General features: G+C 34.1%; 1 long non-coding RNA gene across 1 annotated transcript in view; it reads right to left on the bottom strand.

Moving 5' to 3' along the window:
* LOC138715266 (uncharacterized) overlaps positions 1-18,967 on the bottom strand; it is a 436,977-nt gene that overhangs the window by 8,948 nt on the left and 409,062 nt on the right. The window contains exon 4 of the long non-coding RNA XR_011336206.1: positions 2,500-2,708. This is a non-coding gene — a long non-coding RNA (uncharacterized lncRNA). The remainder of the gene's footprint in view (positions 1-2,499; positions 2,709-18,967) is intronic.

Genomic DNA, 18,967 nt, shown 5'->3' with positions numbered 1-18,967 from the left:
CCCCTCTGTAAAGGCTAGTGGCTGGGCTGTCTTAGCTCTTTTCTGAAAACATTAATTTCTGTTAGGAATTGAACGTCTACGTAATATTATAAAACTGTTTAAAATAACTTAAATAAAAGGGCCTCGTTAAGCAATTAACTGTCACGTGATTTCCCCTTTCTAACACCCTGCGACAACACCCTAACCACTTGGACGGACAGTAGATAGCATGTCTGAGTAATGTTATCTTTTCGGATCGGGCAGAAGTGAAGATTGAATTTGAATTGCTTCATAAAGAAAGGGCATTAGTCCATTTTAGCTGAGTTGTGGGAAATGAAGAAAAACTGTCCGGACCAATGCCCTTCCTTTACAAAACCCTCACATTCCGATCACAATATAACAATGAAGGAAACGTTGAACTGGCTTCCTTTCTTGATAAAACGATGTGTTGAACATTCAAGATGGGAAATTCAATGTTAACTCAATTTCGAAAAAAAAAATGTGACTGATGTCCTTTCTTTATGAAGCAATTCATTTACAGTACATAAGGTACTCTTTTACAGGGTAGGTACAGAATTATTTCAAAATGAGTTACTAGTACGAAAGACGAAACTGGTAATTGAAATTAGGTACAATAGTCTATAGTGCGATAATATGCACAAAAGAATTGAAGCCTGTATCGAAATGAACGGTCACCATTTTCAAAAATGTGTTTAAATATCCATATTATGATTATTTATTTTTCAATTTAACTTCATTCTCTATATTGTACGCTAATGTGCTGTAGACAGTATAATATATAATGACTACGTCCGAATGAGTAGCTTAGTTCGTAAGTAAAAACACTTATTGTTAATACAGTACTGTATTTTGATTAAACAAAAACTGAATAAAAATTATCAAACTCAAAATCGCGATATTCTCTAGTTTACGTGCAGTAAATGGATGAACTACTTTTCTTCCCTCCTATACCTAGTAAAGTGATTTGTTTGTATTTTACGCCAGTATCATCGAACTCCAGTCGTGGAAGGGGGTAGAAACGGTGTTTCCGGTTCTCAAACGTTAATCCAAAGACATAACCAGGTTAATATTAGAAATGTTAGTAAAAATAAAATGATGTTCCTGTATAACAATCTACGTAACCACTTACCTACAATAATTTTCATTTTGGATACCCTTCAATGAAGTTCCAAAATATACACCACTACTTCCAAATTATGTATATAACATCATTATAAACACTGAGTAAAAATAACCACGTAAGTCTAACCGCACAATCAGTCTACTTACACATCTCTCTAACAATTAATATAATATCTCTACAATAATCTTTCTCCTTTTAGACAATATTTTGACAATAGTTCCACAGTTTGCATCGTCAAATTATACAAGACTGGAATACGAGAGCAACTACATATACTGAAATTTTATCTATCAAACGAAATTTCACATTACATAAATACGTAAACAATACAAACATTAATTACTGATTACAGCTACGATAAGTAATATAGTCTATATAAAATGCAAATTGTTCCATTTGATGCAAACAAAAAATTGTAAACGAGTTTTCACTTACATATAACCATATAAAGTTAATGATTTATACATCAACAGTGCACGATTTTAATTATGAACACACAACACAAAAATGTTGGTTTTATTAGTAAGTGAAGGCTCGTAATATATCTTTACAATGTTTTTAACTTTTTAACATAATTTAAGTCTTTTAGCATTCACCTTTAATGTTGTGTTAACAACTCCACTCTACTATATTACAGTTAAATGCCACACAAATGAGGTTACCATATTGAAAAATACATGTATCTGATGATGTCACAATAGTGAAGAAAACGTTTATATAAATTACAGTATAAAATATGTAGTAAAAAGAGTTCCACTCTGCTATTATAATTATGATAAGTCAATGACGGAAATATAACAAAACATTTATTTGATAGTAATGAATTTAGTTTAAGACAAAAAGTTTAATATTTAAAAAATCATTAGTAGGTATGAACGTAACACTTTTCCAAATCTCTACGACCATGTTATTATGTTATCTACAGTATATTTCTTAGCTAATTATATACCATTCCTAATTTAATAGGCATTTATGTTAGTTCATATTATCATATTCTATATAATTACGGTTTCGCTACAGAACTTGATTTCATGCTAGTCAAACCTTTATTGCCAAACTGCTACTCACGTAGGAATGGACTTAGATTCCTTTAGTTTACTTTCGACTCACACCACAGTCTAATATGTACAATCACGAAGCTTGAGTTGTTGGGGGTACTAGGAATAATAGACTGTGCCGGTTCAATTTCGCATTGTCTGTAATGAGGCGATAGTAGCGATCCTAGTGATTAGCAACTATCTATGGATGCATATTCCCTACGTATTGAGCTTCGTAACTGTATATACTAGACTGTGTTCATACACAAACATACGCACTTGATTTTACCTGGACACGACTTGTAAGTTACCGATATAAATCTCGATTTATCTACATACTTAAGCGTTTCCTCCTCTGAGCTGAAATAAATTTTCTGACGGCGCTCCTGGGAACATGGCGGCCTCGGAACAGCTGATCGCGACGGGTGATCCGATTTGTCCTCATCACGCGCTGGACCCGCTGCTATCCCTCATGTCTCGCACCGATATGTCACGGCGACGTTGTTAAACTCTTCATGGCCCCCTACAGTCCACAGCACCAGAACATCCTGCATCACAATAATTATCATCTTGGTTTTTAAATGTGCGATAAGAATGACTTATGAAGGTGTTTTCGGCTTCGACCTTGCCGATTGGGTTTCGAAACCGTCCACTGAAAGAAGACATATATATTCACTCTATCGTTTTATGAATTAAGTATAAGGAAAAAGTGCCATGACACTGCAAATAAATCGATTTAGGGATTTGTACAGAAATTAGCACTTTCATCTTATCATAGTTTGTCATGGAATCTGTAGACTTTTGTTTAAATCTTCAAAACATACTATTCGTTCACTGATGTTTTAGCCAATGGGAAGAGATAGTGTCTTTTCAGGTTGGAGCCACTAAAGTGTATCGGCACACGATAGAGAGAAAAACACAAGCGAGGATACAACACTTAACTTTAAGAAAAGACTGGTTAGTAATCCTCGCTTACGAGAATCTATCTTTTAATATGAATTGTGACACAGTCCTTTTTGCTGATGGCACTTTCTTTTTTGTCTACTACGTATGACATACATCTGTCTTTATTAATGGATTCCTATTTATGTGATGTTGCTGGTTGGTTTGAGCTAACGGGTTGAAAGTTAATAGAACTAAAACTCAGCGGGTACTATTTTAATTAAATCATGTTTCCGATTAAATGATTTCAGAAGGTTAACTTCTTGGCATTACATCAGATTCAAAGCTTACTTGGGCGGGTAACATTGCATCTATGCGTAAAAGGTTATCCCTGTACTTCATCTCTTGTGTAAATTAAAAGGTCTTGTGTCTAGTATTTATTTGAAACAAACTTATTACGCATTTTTCCATATTGTATTTCATTATGGTATTCATTTGTGGGGTAACGATGCTAATGTTAACAGTGTTCTAATCTTGCAGAAAAAAGCATACTTATTATTACTAATTCATCCTTCGGTGCTCCTTGTTGGTGTTTATTTCGTAATGCTAATATTCTTACTGTAATTAATCAATATATTTACGATTGTTTACTCTATACTGAGATTAATTTAAATAGTCATGCTTCTCAATCCCAGCTTCACAAGTATTTTACTAGGAATAATCATTATATTGTTACTCCTACTGTTAGGTTGATAAAGACCAAGAAATGGTTCAAGTTATTTCATTAGATATGTTTAACAGATTGCCTAAGAATGTCACTCAGTTGGCTTATTTAGATTTAAAATTGTGTTAAAAATGGCTTTTACATAACCCTTTTTATCATATTAATGAAATTTTTTACAGCCATATAAACATTGTTATTTTAATCTGATAGTTCCTATTGATCACCGTCTCTAATTACGTAATTGTAATTCTGACAAATAAACATGATTGATTGATTGATTGATTGATTGATTGATTGATTGATTGATTGATTGATTGATTGGAGTTAAAACTAAGCTTTTTGTTGGGACTAGTTAAAATGTAAATCATTTGTTATCATGTGGCGTCTTCGGAAATCTTTAACTATTGATAATGGTGATGAAAATGAACGCACTGTATCACCAATTGGACGCTGTAAACACATACATAATATACAGTCTGTTAAAATCATTCAAAATGTATATAAATACTTGTATTTTAAGAAGGAAGGACAATGCCGTAACCCAATTTAAAAACCATAGCTGCGACAAAAGTGCTGCGCTCAAAGTTAAAGAAAATAGTTGCAATAGATATAACAAAATATTCCACACATAAAAGTTTGTCCAAAAGAGAGAACAGATTTATGTAGAATATTAATCTAGTCGTGAACTAATTTGAAGAACAATACATACATTTTTATACAAACCATCATGACTACAGACAAAATTCTTAGCGCTATCTGCACCAAAATACGAGTTCCCACAGCACAGAACCAGTGAGTGCGATACTCCTGTCTCAGCTACGGTAATTATGAGTGGGACATGACATTGTCCTCCTCCCTCCTTAAATTATTTATATACATGTTGAATGATTTTATGTATGTATGGGTTTACCGCGTATAATTGGTGACATACAACGTTCGTTTTCATCATCACTATCAATATTTGAAAACACTGACTCCCAAGGACGTCGCATGATAACAAAATAATTGTCCACACTTTAACTAATCCCAACAAGAAACTTAGTTGTAGTTTAGAATACAGGTCTCTTCTTAAAGTAACCCATTGCAACCCTCGCTTGCGTTCTTTGTCTGTCGTGTGCTAATACGCTCTACTGGCTCCAACCTGTACAGATACTATCCCTTCTCACTAGATAAATTCAGTGAACTAAAAGTAGAGTCAAAATTCTTCCTTCGCCACAAGTAACTTAAATCTCACAAAAGAGACATCGACCATATCGGGTCAGTCTCTGTAATAAAAGATTACCTGCTTTGCATAATTAGTGATAAAACAATTTTTACATTCAAAAAAATTGTGCATTAAATATTTTCACTTGATCTGTTAGTTTTCTTAGTGCTGTTGATCGTTAAGTAATGTAGTTACAAACTCAAAAGAAATTACTAATAGCTTTCCATATTTCTATGAATTTAAAATGCCGATTTACGGAAATATTACAGCAATATTGGAAGAAGTTAGAATACGTGAAAAGCTATATTATGGTAATATGTGTAAAATTCATTAATTGTGTGCCTAATTGAAGTCTGATAGCTGACTTTTTGGAATTACAGAAAATGATTTTTGTGTGCAATGCAGGAAATGACCGTTTATCTTCTTATTTTGGTACGTGATAAATAATTTCATTTCCGTACAAACAGGAATATTATTTTCTTATTAATGGAGAAAAATTCCTTCCGGCACCGAGAATCGAACTCGGGACCCTCAGCTTGGCGCTAAGTGCTCTTACCAAGATGAGGGTCCTAGGTTCGATTCCCGATGCGGGAACGAATTTTTGTCCATTAATAAGTATGTACGTGATGGCTACACAAAATCATTGATTGCACAACATTGAATAGAGGACAGCGAGATCCTCTAATAACAATAAATATAGGAATATTATTGGTAAACTGATGAAGAACACACTTGTTGAGATGCAAACCTCCGCGAAACAGGTTCTATTTCCAATAGGAAATGTACTGTGTATCTCTCTTCCATAGATACTGGATATTTGGCACTTCCCTCGTGAGTACCTTGTGGAAGCTTTGCGCCATGTTCACCTCCAGAGAGTTTCATTGATTACGAATGTGCAGCGTTGATTTATACTCATTTCAAGAGAGTTATGAAATTATTATTAGGAATTGAATTTTTATCTTTTTAATAATCCATTTCGGATTTTTGGAATAGATGAAATAGGTTTTCTTAGACTTTTATGTAAAGGATGAAAGGTGTTCACTCATAGTCTTTTAAAGGAAAGAATCCTTCGCATAGTATCTATCATTTTGTTACTTTACGCCTAGATTAGCCAGAAATAATCACTTTACATTATACATTTTGATCTCATTAACCACATTTAGAAATATCGGTACACTTTTATAAACAAGTCCAACAAATACTGTACATAAATTTCTGTCACGTTTACATTTTAATACAGGGATCCTACAAAAGAACTTTCCGGTTTCGAACACATGTAATTAATTAAGTTCAATAAATCTGAAGTGCATGAAAATAGCACCAATGGAAAGAGAAACCGAAAATGTTTAGTTGTGGCAACATTGTTTTCGTAGTTGGTAACACTGCCTCATAATAGCGCATATAAACAAATTCGTTCATTGTTGAAGCGAAATGGCTGCTATAGAGGACATAAAAGCCGTTTGTGTGTTGATTTTCATGTGAACCATTTGGTTATTATTAATGTGCAACGGCATTACCGAACAAAGTTTGGTGCAGGTCCACCCAGTGGGTCTACAATCCGTAAATGGTACACTGATTTTAATGCGAGATTCTTCGCAAGCGGTTGCGATTTTATCCGTACCGACTACAGTTGCTGCAAACCCTAAAACCAGAGGACAAAGTGCTACGAAGAAATTTCTGCATAATTGAAAACGATAAAACGTGGTGTTTTCCGACGAAGCCACTTTTCATCTTTGTAGTAAGGTGAACAGACATAACCTCAGAATTTGGGGGTCGGAAAATCCGCGTACGTGGAACTTGACTATAGGGTTGATGTGTGCCGTGTTATCAAAGGGGGACACATTGAATACTTTAAGGTAAGGGATTAAACTTTTTTAGTTTCTCTTTCCATTGGTACTATTTTCATGCACCTCAGATTGATAGAACGTAAATTACGTGTGTTCGAAACCGGAAAGGTCTTTCGTAGGAGCCCTGTATATTTGATTATTATGAAATCATTCTAAGTAATAGGTGATTATCAACACCGTTATCGAAACGTAGACGCGTGATTCACACTAAGACCCGAGTTCAACATGGCGTAGGTCGCAGAAGCGTTTTGCAGAGCGAAGCGTGCAGCAGGCAGTTTGTTTACGTCATTTCCCCTCACTACTGCGAAGAAGAGAAGCAAGTGTTAATGAATTTCCTGTGTTATAGTAATTTTCTTTACAAAGTCGATTTCCCACTAAATAAATATAACACAAAATTGTAAAGGAAACTTCTGATCCTTTTATTTAAGGATTTACTATATTACTTTATTGTCATTGAACATTAATTCACGCTGTATGAAGTTAAATAAGAAAAGCTCTTCTTTTCGGTTTGATGGCCACATTATTCCTGCCTTTACATGAAGGTCCGGAAATGCTCTTCATAATAGTTCAAATAAAAATGACAACTTTTTGAGTAAGTTCTGAGATACTCTTCGAAGTCCAGCCTGTGCAATACTAGCTATCGTACTCGGTCTATTGTCTTTTCATTCTTCCATTGTATGCCAATTATTTTCATACACTTTTCTCTTCAGTGTTCCCTACAAGTAAATTCGCTCGGATTTGAGTCAGGCGATGTCACAGACCACAATTCTCTGCTAATTATATCACCGAACATGTCTCATATTGCATTCAATGAACTTTCCTTTCTTTCAAATTTTTCTTTACACGTTTATAGTCTTTATGTTTCACATAATAGTCGTAAATAAATGACGTTGTTCTAAAGAAATTGTAGTGAACATTGTGTACCGTACAATACTGCGTAACTACAGAGACTGACGACTTCCAGCACGTCTCTCTGGAGTCAAGTGCATGATGTAATACACCCATGACGTATATTTCATGGCTTACCATATTATCTATAAGCCGTCGAATGGTACTTCTTCTTCCGACAAGAGAAACAGGCAGCAGATGAAAATATTTTCTGTCAGGATTGGACTTTTGGGTAATCCAAAGTGACCTGGAACTTAACATTTTCAACGCTTCTGAACGTAGAGAGGTTTCAATATCAGGGCAGTTTCTGACCAGAGGGGTCGCCTACTCTATGTTTGGGTTATCCAAGCGACTGGAGAGAATGGCCTTGATTTCTAGTCCCTGTATTATTTCCCTCACTTTCTTTCTGTTTATTTGTTCTTCTAAGAACATTAACTTCCGTGTTTAACCTTGATAAGTATTATTTTCGAAGAGTCGTATTTGGTTGGAACTGCAAAAATGTTACACATTTTAAGTATTTGATATTTTTAATTTATAGGCTTCTAATTTTATTATTATTATTATTATTATTATTATTATTATTATTATTATTATTATTATTATACAGGATGATTCACGAGATTTACCGTCCTTTACGGAGCTTATTTCCGAAGACATTCTGAGCAAAAAATGTCATATAAACATGGGTCCTATTCTCAATATTTACAGAGTTACTTTTTGTTATTGGAACGCATTGCTGTGAACGCGTGATCTTGGTCAGCGTGCAGTCAGCGGCCAGGGCGAGCGCTACGTATGCAGTTACGTAGCGCGACGAATGCCGTTCACAAGCGTGCGGCCAAGTGTACTCAAGCAGACGGCGACATTTTTTAGAATGTGTTGTAAACTCTCCAAGAGTGTAAATTAGGATGCAAAATTGAACCGCAAATAATTAAGTCGGTGGAAGTAGTGTAATTTGTAATAATTGTTGTGATAAGTGCATAAGAATAATGTAATTTTCTAGTTAAAAATAGAAAAAGATGTCTGTACGAAGCAACTAAGGAGTTCACAGCACATTTTAGCTTCATAATACTCGCCAATTAAGGAAATGATACTTCTGAGTGGTTCATTCTCTATTTATATTATTCTTTTACCTTCAATCTAAAGAAAAAATATATTTTACAAACAACTTTAAATTAGTGTAACTCTGAAAATATTGAGAATAGAAACTGTTTATATGACATTTTTTGCTCAAAATGACTTCAGAAATAAGCTCCGTAAAGGACGGTAAATCCTCATGAATCACCCTGTATAATTCTTGTTGCATTTTAATTAATTTGGGCTTAAAATATTTTTAGTATGATGATTGCCATCCCTACTGCTACTAACGTAGACTCTCTGCAAAGGTGGGAGCCTTAAACTCCGACTGCCCTATGTGCCTCTATGACCTGAAATGGAAATAACTTTAACTATAACTTCATAATGGTTACTAACTTAAACAATTTAACATGTATACTTATACCAACATTCTATTATCTAACGCAGTTTTGCTTCTTGTGGATGAACTTAATACAAGTTGAAATTATATTTTGATAATGAAGTCATAAAAATGAGAAGTTATGGCGATAATTAATAATAGTGAAATGATAACACCGAAACCAAAGTAAGTACTTTATGTAGACTACTTGTAGGAAACCTGCCCGTCAACCACGTAGTCCGTTAAAAACCTCACAGGTCTCGTCGGAAATTGAACTCGCAGTTGATTGACTGAGCTTAAAGGAATTAGACTTAACTGGCCTAAACTTACAAGTTCAAGGGGAATAAATGTTGATAATCTCGTCACGAACATAAAAGACGTGTATTCATTTCTCTATATCAAACCACAATTATTTGAAGTAGAATTTAATTAAAGTTTCGTGTTGATATAGTAACGACTTTAATAAACAGTTGACTGTCTAAAAACGTAGTCGTGTTTTGTTTTTATAACATTTTTAGGTAACGCACGCACTGCTCCTAGTGGGAAGAGAAAGAGAACTTTGTTTCAAACGTGTTTCAGGTCTCTTATCTCTTTATATTATCTCTGGAGCTGTAAGTTTTATGAGAATGGTTGTTTGCATGAGTGTATATGTGAATTCATTTGTCCTTCCAAGGTCCCCTGGTGAGTTTGACAAAAGAACCACAATTCCTCACGACTCATCTTCACTACTTGAGAAAGAAATAAAAAAAATATCCTCGAAAAAAGAAATAATAAAAAAACGAATTAAATTATTGTCCGTGTCATCTTATTAAAACAATGTTTATACCTCCAAGATATCTCGCATCTTTTTGTCGTGATTTGTCTTTAATAAAACCTTACAGTTGCAGTTCCCATAGCAACTTGAGTCTCTATGGTTTGTTTAAAAAAAATAATTAGATGTCTCCTTCGTTTTGCTGTCGTTGTACGTAGATTTATTGGTACAAATTACTTCCTACAAAGAACACCATATAAATTTATGTTAAAGTGAAAAATATGTGTATGTATGTCCGTGTAAAACAGAAATGACAACAACGCTTTCTACTGCAATATTTATTGTCTTTGCAATATGTGATCAGTAGGTATGAGAAAATATACAAGTCTCTCTAATGAAGCATAGCTACTGGACTTTTTTTTTCTGCAAAACAAGTAAAATAATTATATAAGAAAGACCTTCAGTTCTTCTTTAGTACACTTCTTAATTGGGAATGAGTACCGGTATTTATATGTTTAAGGTCACATTTTGATCTGCATATCAGTCAGTAAAATAAAGTGCATATTTATTTTTACGGTACTATGCGTTACACCAGTTTAAATGCAGATGTGACGTAGTGTGTACTAAATGAGGGTCCAGTCTTGTTTAAGAGTATGCAGTCTTGTCCGTTTAAAGTTATTAAATTCTTCGCAGTAATGACGATTATTGAGAAGTGGAGAATTATAATGAAATATTTTAAAAAATCAATAGTAAAAGAACAAAAAACCATCTTGTAGATGAAGAAACATATGGTAATAAGGGAAGAAAATACCATTAATGATTTCGAAGAAGAATACCATAATGGTATGGAAGAAGGTTTTGCATAATGTGCAAGAGAAGCGGAGGAGCATACTGTTGGTATAGAAAGACGAAATTATGTGGGCCTGTATATGTAAGAGAAAAAAATATGATGTAAAGTATTACCATGATCTAGAAGAAGTAGTATTTCATAATGTTAAAGACATGTATTCAACTATGTAAGACGAGAACGAAAAGAAAAGTATGTATATAAAAGAGGAGAACAAATAATAATGAACGTGTTACAGAATGTTATAAGAAAGGAGACAAGAACAATATCATATTGATATAGAAGATGGAAGTTATTCATACAGTATGTACAAGAGGACAAAAAGTATCATGATGGTACATGAAATTGAAATCATGTAGCCTATATGAGTAACAGAAGACGAAAAAGATCATGACGGTGATAGACAAGATTGTGATATCAAAGAGGACAAGAAGAATATCATGATGAGAAGAGGAAAAAGACCATGATAGTGATAGACAAGATTGTGATATTAAACAGGACAAGATCATGATGAGAAGAAGAAAAATACATGAAGGTGATAGAAAAGATTGTGATATTAAAGAGAACGAGAAGAATACCATGATGAGAAGAGGAAAAAGACCATGATGGTGATAGACAAGGTTGTGATATTAAACAGGACAAGATCATGATGAGAAGAAGAAAAATATATGAAGGTGATAGACAAGATTGTGATATTAAAGAGAACGAGAAGAATATCATGATGAGAAGAGGAAAAAAGACCATGATGGTGATAGACAAGGTTGTGATATTAAACAGGACAAGAGTCCAGACAAGAAGAATATGTCAAGATTTTTCGAATTGAAATTTGATTTAATCCACCAATAGATGCAATAACAACTTCATGATGAGAAGAAGAAAAATACATGAAGGTGATAGACAAGATTGTGATATTAAAGAGAACAAGAAGAATATCATTATGAGGAGAGGAAAAAGACCATGATAGTGATAGACAAGATTGTGATATTAAACAGGACAAGATCATGATGAGAAGAAGAAAAATACATGAAGGTGATAGACAAGATTGTGATATTAAAGAGAACAAGAAGAATATCATGATGAGAAGAGGAAAAAGACCATGATAGTGATAGACAAGGTTGTGATATTAAACAGGACAAGATCATGATGAGAAGAAGAAAAATGCATGATGGTGATAGACAAGATTGTGATATTAAAGAGAACAAGAAGAATATCATGATGAGGAGAGGAAAAAGACCATGATCGTGATAGACAAGATTGTGATATTAAACAGGACAAGATCATGATGAGAAGAAGAAAAATACATGATGGTGATAGACAAGATTGTGATATTAAAGAGGACAAGAAGAATATCATGATGAGAAGAGGAAAAAACCATGATAGTGATAGACAAGATTGTGATATTAAACAGGACAAGATCATGATGAGAAGAAGAAAAATACATGATGGTGATAGACAAGATTGTGATATTAAAGAGAACAAGAAGAAGAATATAATGATGAGAAGAGGAAAAAGACCATGATGGTGATGGACAAGGTTGTGATATTAAACAGGACAAGATCATGATGAGAAGAAGAAAATTACATGATGGTGATAGACAAGATTGTAATATTAAAGCAGTTAAGAAAAATATGATGAGAAGAAGAAGAAGAAGAAGAAGAAGAAGACCATGATGGTGTTAGATAAGATTGTGATATTAAGGAGGACAAAAAGAATATCATGATGAGAAGAAGAAACAGACCTTGAAGGTGGTATGCAAGATTGTAATATTTAAGAGGACAAGAAGAATATCATGGTGATATAGAAGATTGATATTCTAATGTGCGAGACAATTAAAAATATCATGATGATCCTACGCAAAATGGAAACCAGATATATGAGTAAGAGGAGAAAATGACGATGTTTGGTGGTAAAGAAGATTATGATGATACAGAGACAATAAGAATATCATGATGATATGAAAAATTGATATTCAAAATGTACAATAGGAGAAAAGAATATCGTGATGGTACAGTAAAGAAGAAGGAAATTATAGGGTCTCACACTGAAAGTTCCTTCATATTGATATGTATAGCAGTATTGTAGATTGTCTTTTGTTCGATAATAAATGCAATTTATTTTCCAAGACAACTGCTGTTTACAAATCCAAAAAAAAAAAAGAAAACAAAAAATATTTCGTAGCTTAGCTGCTAGATATTTTTGAAGTTAACAGTCTATCAAATTAATGGATGTAAGTCGGCAAGTCTTTAAAGCTATGATTTTTAATTATTTTAAATCGTCTTTGACGCCAAAAAAATCATCCAACGACTTCAAAATTCCTAAGAAGTATAAGCACCATCAACAAGGACTGTGAATGATTGGTTTGCGCATTTCAAAACGGACGTACTCACATCAGAGACGGTTTTTGCGAGGATTGACCTGCTACAGGAACCAGTTACAGAAATATTGACGCTGTGTGTCAAATGTTTACGTCTATATTTGGCCTTCTTTGAGATTGATTTGAGTGAAATACAAAAGATCCTCTGTAATCACTTTGCTGTGAGGAAGCTGTGGGCTCGGTGGATTTGACATTGATAGAAGCTGAGAAGTAAACACGTGTTGATTGGTACACGAAAATGTTAAAAAGCTCAATCGAACGTTGATCAAATTCTGTTCTTGATATCATAACAGATAACGAATCATGAATTTACTGTTATGAGAAAGAAAATAAACTGCAATTGGCACAATAGATCTTCCCAGACGAAAATAAGCGAACAAAAGCCAAAGGAGGCCGAAGCACTAGCAAGAAGACGTTTATCTCATTCTTTTGTCGCTCTGATTCTATCATCACTGTTTCACTGGAGGGTCGTCATTGTACGGTTAATTCTGTACCACCATTTGTTTACCAGAAGTCTTGGAAAAGGTTTGCATAGAACGGCCTCGAGGCCGTATCATCCTCCACCGTAACAATGCATCATCCTACACTGCGGAACAGACAGTGGACTTTTTGTGAAATGAATTGCTGATTTGCCCTACAGTCTGATTTTGCACTACACAACTTCTTCTTGTTCCCAATCATCAAGAATAGAATGCTCGGATTGTCTTTTAACACTGCTGAAGCTGCAATTGAGGCCTTCAATGAGCTGGTGTCCGAAGTGCCTCTAGAAAATTGAGTGCAGTGCTTTGATGATTGATTCGATCGAATGGACAAGAGTGTTAAATTTAAGGGGGAATATTTTGAGCAGCAATTAAGTCGAATACAGAAATAATTTGTCGCTGTAGGCCTATATATCAGCTTGCAGAAGCTTTCAGTGTGACCCAGAGTAAGGAGCCTTCCGCATCTGTGGCTCAAGTGGTAGCGATCTGCTCTTTCATCTAGGCGGTCCGGGTTCCATCCCGGCCAGGCCGTAATGGAATATTTTATGGTGGACAAAGCATACATTACAGAGGGTTTTCTCGGGGTACTCGCTTTGACCTCTATCATTCCACTCACACTCTCCAACTCATTTCATCATCTGTAATAGTAAAAATAGGCTGTGGGGGTATGGATTCCAAATATTGCCAACATTTTCTTCATATTTTCCGCTCTTGAATAATAACAATTGGCGGAACAAGTGAAATAACAAACACGTGGTGAGCGGTGTAAGCTTGAGTATCAAAGGGTTGTCAGTATTATGCATATGAGTGGGACGATTATAACAAATGATTTACGACAAGGGATATGCTCTTGTGCCTTATAAGCATAGGAACATGTTTCGGTAAATTCCGAATGGTAATTTCGTTCGCGCATCATGTTCCTTCCACTTACACTACACACGACGAAGAACTCGATCCCTCACAAGTTGTGGAAATGCTCGTTTCGAAAATTGCGGCTGCTGTCATTGTTTTCAATAAGTTGAGCTATTTTAGGAAGAAGAAAGGGGGAAATAGAGTAAGGATTGGTTATAAGAAAGAGAAAAGTGTCATCATATTAATCTTTTACACAGGCTTAGAATTACACATGAAGAAGATTTTCAGAATATCTTAAGAATGACAGCTGGAGGTTAACAGTGTGTTAAAAATTGGTAGCGCTATTGTATACAAGACAAGACACCCATATGACAAAGGCAGGATCGGGTGGAATGCTGAACATAAAGGGAACAATATGGTGTACAATGAACTGCTTAAGACTATTTGAACTAACTGCAATAAATATTAATAATTATACATAATGAACAATTAACTTATTTTCTGTTATCATAGTTGCCTTTCTTTTTCTTAAGTGTATTATTGTTTTTTTAAGACGCTTTATCAACTGCGATGGCTATCTAGCGTCTGAATGAAATGAAGGTGATAATTCCAACGAAATAAGTCCAGGGTCCGGTGTGCCGAAAGTTACCCAGCACAGTTTTTTTCGTACTAGCTATAATCAGTCTCCTCTCTTCTCTTTCTGTTACTGAAATATTAATATTAGATTTTGATTTCGTTAATAATTGCTCTTAGTTATGAACATGATAAATGAATATGATATTTTAGTATCAAAAGTTTTGTAGAATCCATATGAAAACTTTATTTTCGTTTTTAGACTCATTCACTTTTCACATTTCCCTATGGAAATTTTATTTTATAGAAGCAATTCTGGCACTTAAAATTCTATATGAGTATTGAGTATTCCTTCTCGTGTTACTTTTAATAGAACCTGTCGTTGCACTTATATTTGTTCGTATATTTACCTAATGTTACCTTCTAAAGATAAAGAAGGCCTTCTTAGACCTCTATGAAATACAGCTTCTACCAAACATTTAAGGACATCCCTTCAAAAGAGATGTTTTACTCCTGATGTTATACTTATGTGAAAACCCCTGGAACAAATGCTTATGAAAAATAAAGTTTTTACTTTAAACCTAATTTCTGTATCTTTCAAACTGTGGATTATATAACAATTTTTCTGTTATGACAATTTATTGGAAAATTATATATATATATATATATATATATATATATATATATATATATATATATATATATATTGGCATTTCATGTGCACAGTGTTTTTTTTTTCACATAGGCCTATATCAGCGATGCAAGAAACGCCAAATATATTTCCTATAGCATTACTATACTTTCCCTAATGCCTTAATAAGGAAGTAAAATCTTTTATGATGGGATTAAGAAGGTGATTATGATGTTGGTAATGATGATAATGGTGATGATGTAGAGACAGATGATGATATTATCATAATTATCATAAATATAGAAATGGAGGCTATACATGTTATGTTCATGTGAAGGAGAGTGTTAATGTGATGGTAGAGTAAGATAAGATTATGCATTTTATGAAATAGTTCACTATTAATGCAAGGATTATGTGCTGTCAAAGATCATGATGATATAAATGATATCATTGCGTTATAGAAGGGAATAATGCATAAGACAAGAAGAATATTATTATATAGAAAAGATTCTGAATATGTAAGAGAGAGAAAGTGGTCATAATAAGTTGCAGGAACTAGGAGAATATTATGTATGAAAGTTGAAGGTCATCATGTGGTGGATAAAACAGGAAAACAAATGTTTCAGAGAAGAATAGGGCCACGGCATGCTAAAGGAAACAGGAAAACATAAGTGTGAGAGGAGAAGAAAGTTTTGATGTGTTGGAGGAAGCAGGAGAACATAGCATTAGAGAAGAATAAGGTCACGGTATGGTGGAGGAAACAAGAACATAGCCTATAAGAATGAGAGAGAAAGAAGGTCATGATGTGTTTGGAGGAAACAGGAGGATGTATGTATGAGAGGAGGAGGAGAAGAAGAAGAAGAAGGTAATGGTGTTTTGGAGAAAAAATAGAAGAACATAGGCCTAAGTATGAAAGAAAAAGGTCATGACTTGTTGGAAGAAACAAGAGAACATAATGATAGGAGAAGGTGGAGGAGGTGTATTGGAGGAAACAGGAGAACAAAAAACAAAAAGAAGAAAGTTATGATGTTTTGGAAGAAACGGGGGAAGATATGTATGAGAAAAGAAGATCGTGATGTGTTGGAGGAAACAAGAGAACATAAGTCTATAAGAAGAAGAAAGTCATTTTGTTTTTGAGGAAACAGGGGAACATGTGTGTGAGGGAATAAAAGATCGTCATGTTTTGGAGAAGAAGAGAGTCATTATGTTTTGAAGGAAACAGGAGAACATATATGTGAGAGAATAAGAAGATCGTCATGTTTTGAAGAAAAAAAGAGAATATACGTATGAGAGAAGGTCATGATGTGTTAGAGGAGCAGGAGAATGTAAAGTATGAGAGAGGATGGTCATGAGGTTTTTGGGGGAAACAAGAGTAAATAAGCTTGAGAGAAGAATAAAAAGGTTATGATATTTGGAGGAAAGAAAGAGGAGAACGTAGTATGAGAGAAGAAGAGGAAAGTAACGATGTTTTGGAAGAGATACAATATATATATATATATATTTTATGTATATATATATATATATATATATACACGAGAGAAGGTCATGATGTTTTGGAGGAAACAAGAGAATACGTTTGAGAAAAGAAAACGAAAGTCACGATGTTTTCGAGGAAACAAGAGAACATAAGCATGAGAGAAGGACGAAGAGAAGAAGACGAAGACGATGTTTTGGAAGAAACAAGAGAATATAAGATAGTATGAGAGGAGTTCATGATGTGCTGGAGGAATCATAACAGCATATGTATGAGAGGTCGTGATGTGTTGGAGGAAGCACGAAAACATATTTATTAAGAAATGACAATAAAAAGAAGAAGATGATGATTATTAATATTATGATAATTATAAAGTATACGAAGAAAACGTTCGTAATAATTTAATGCAGAAAAATGAAAAATGATGATGATGATGATGATGATGTAGAAGGAAGAAAATAAGATGCTAATATTTATAGTGATGATGAGGACGAACATAATGATGTTGTTGCACATGATTATGATCATACGACGATAATGATGACACTGATGATCATGATGGTGTTGCTGTTGATGACTGCGATAGTCGTTCTGATAAAAGAAGTTTCCAGTATTAAATTTTATTTAACAAGTGCAAGAGAAAACAAAGCACAATACATGCACATTGATTGAGATGTCGTTCAGATCTTTGTCTTTGCGAAGTGGCAATTGATTCAATATGAAGTTTTTTATTCTTTCCCGCCTGCTTTACATACAACATATTACACACATAAATAAAGATGAGCTTATAAGAAAAATACCTCTACAGATTTATTACCTTTGCAATTGTTCAGTGAAAGAAACGGACCTGTAATGAGGTGCCTGCAATTGCCTGTTCTTACAACAAAAAGAAGTAGCAGCAGTTTGAGAGTAATTTACTGTTTAAACATTAAGTTGATTGATTCATTTGTTCTTCATTGATGATACAACTATAAAATATAACTTACCCGTAACTGGGTCTCATCCCATCCATTACAAGTAAGCCGCTTTCTAAAGGAGGTCATATTGGCAACACATTTCAATTTTAATTCTTTATCTAATCTCTTTTTATAGATTTCCTTCTTTTCTTTCCTACTCGTATTTCTCCTTGTGTATTAACATAATATTTTTTCATCTTCTAAATCTTTGTTTACAAATTAACTAGCCTATATTTAATTTTTTTAGTTCGTTATTTAACGACGCTCTATCAACTACTAGGTTATTTAGCGTAGATTGGATTGGTGAAAGTGAGATGGTATTTGGCGAGATGAGGCCGAGGATTCGCCATAGATTACCTGACACTTGCCTTACTGTTGGGGAAAACCTCGGAAAAACCCCAAACACGTAATCACTCCAAGCGAGAATCGAACCCACGACCGATCGCAACTCCGGATCAACAGGCAAGCGCCTCAGCCGACTGAGCTACGCAGCGGCTTATATTTATTCTTCTATAAATAATAATTTATTTTATAAATTCACTTCTTCGTCTCCTAATAGATAATGATCTCCACTTTAATGTGATCTTTCTCTTCTATGTTCTGATCTGACTTTCACAATTTTTCGTTTTTTTTTTTTTCCTTTTTTTTTATTTTGCATTACATTCTTTTATTCTCTATAACTGTCATATTATCATTTCTTCTTTCTCTGTGTCATCATAATGTCTTTTCTTATCTTTCTTCATCTTTCATGATGTAGAATACCTCTTTCCCCGCACCGAGTATATGGGCACCTGTTCCAGGATCCGTGGTGAAGCAGAAAATGGCAGAATTGCAAATGATTACTTTAACAAGACTATGAGTCAAAGCCGTGA

Source organism: Periplaneta americana, chromosome 15 (genome assembly GCF_040183065.1).
Source record: "Periplaneta americana isolate PAMFEO1 chromosome 15, P.americana_PAMFEO1_priV1, whole genome shotgun sequence".
Classification (NCBI taxonomy): Eukaryota; Metazoa; Arthropoda; class Insecta; order Blattodea; family Blattidae; genus Periplaneta; species Periplaneta americana.
Note: the sequence above shows the minus strand (reverse complement) of the source record. Positions and strands in the feature narration are given on the sequence as shown.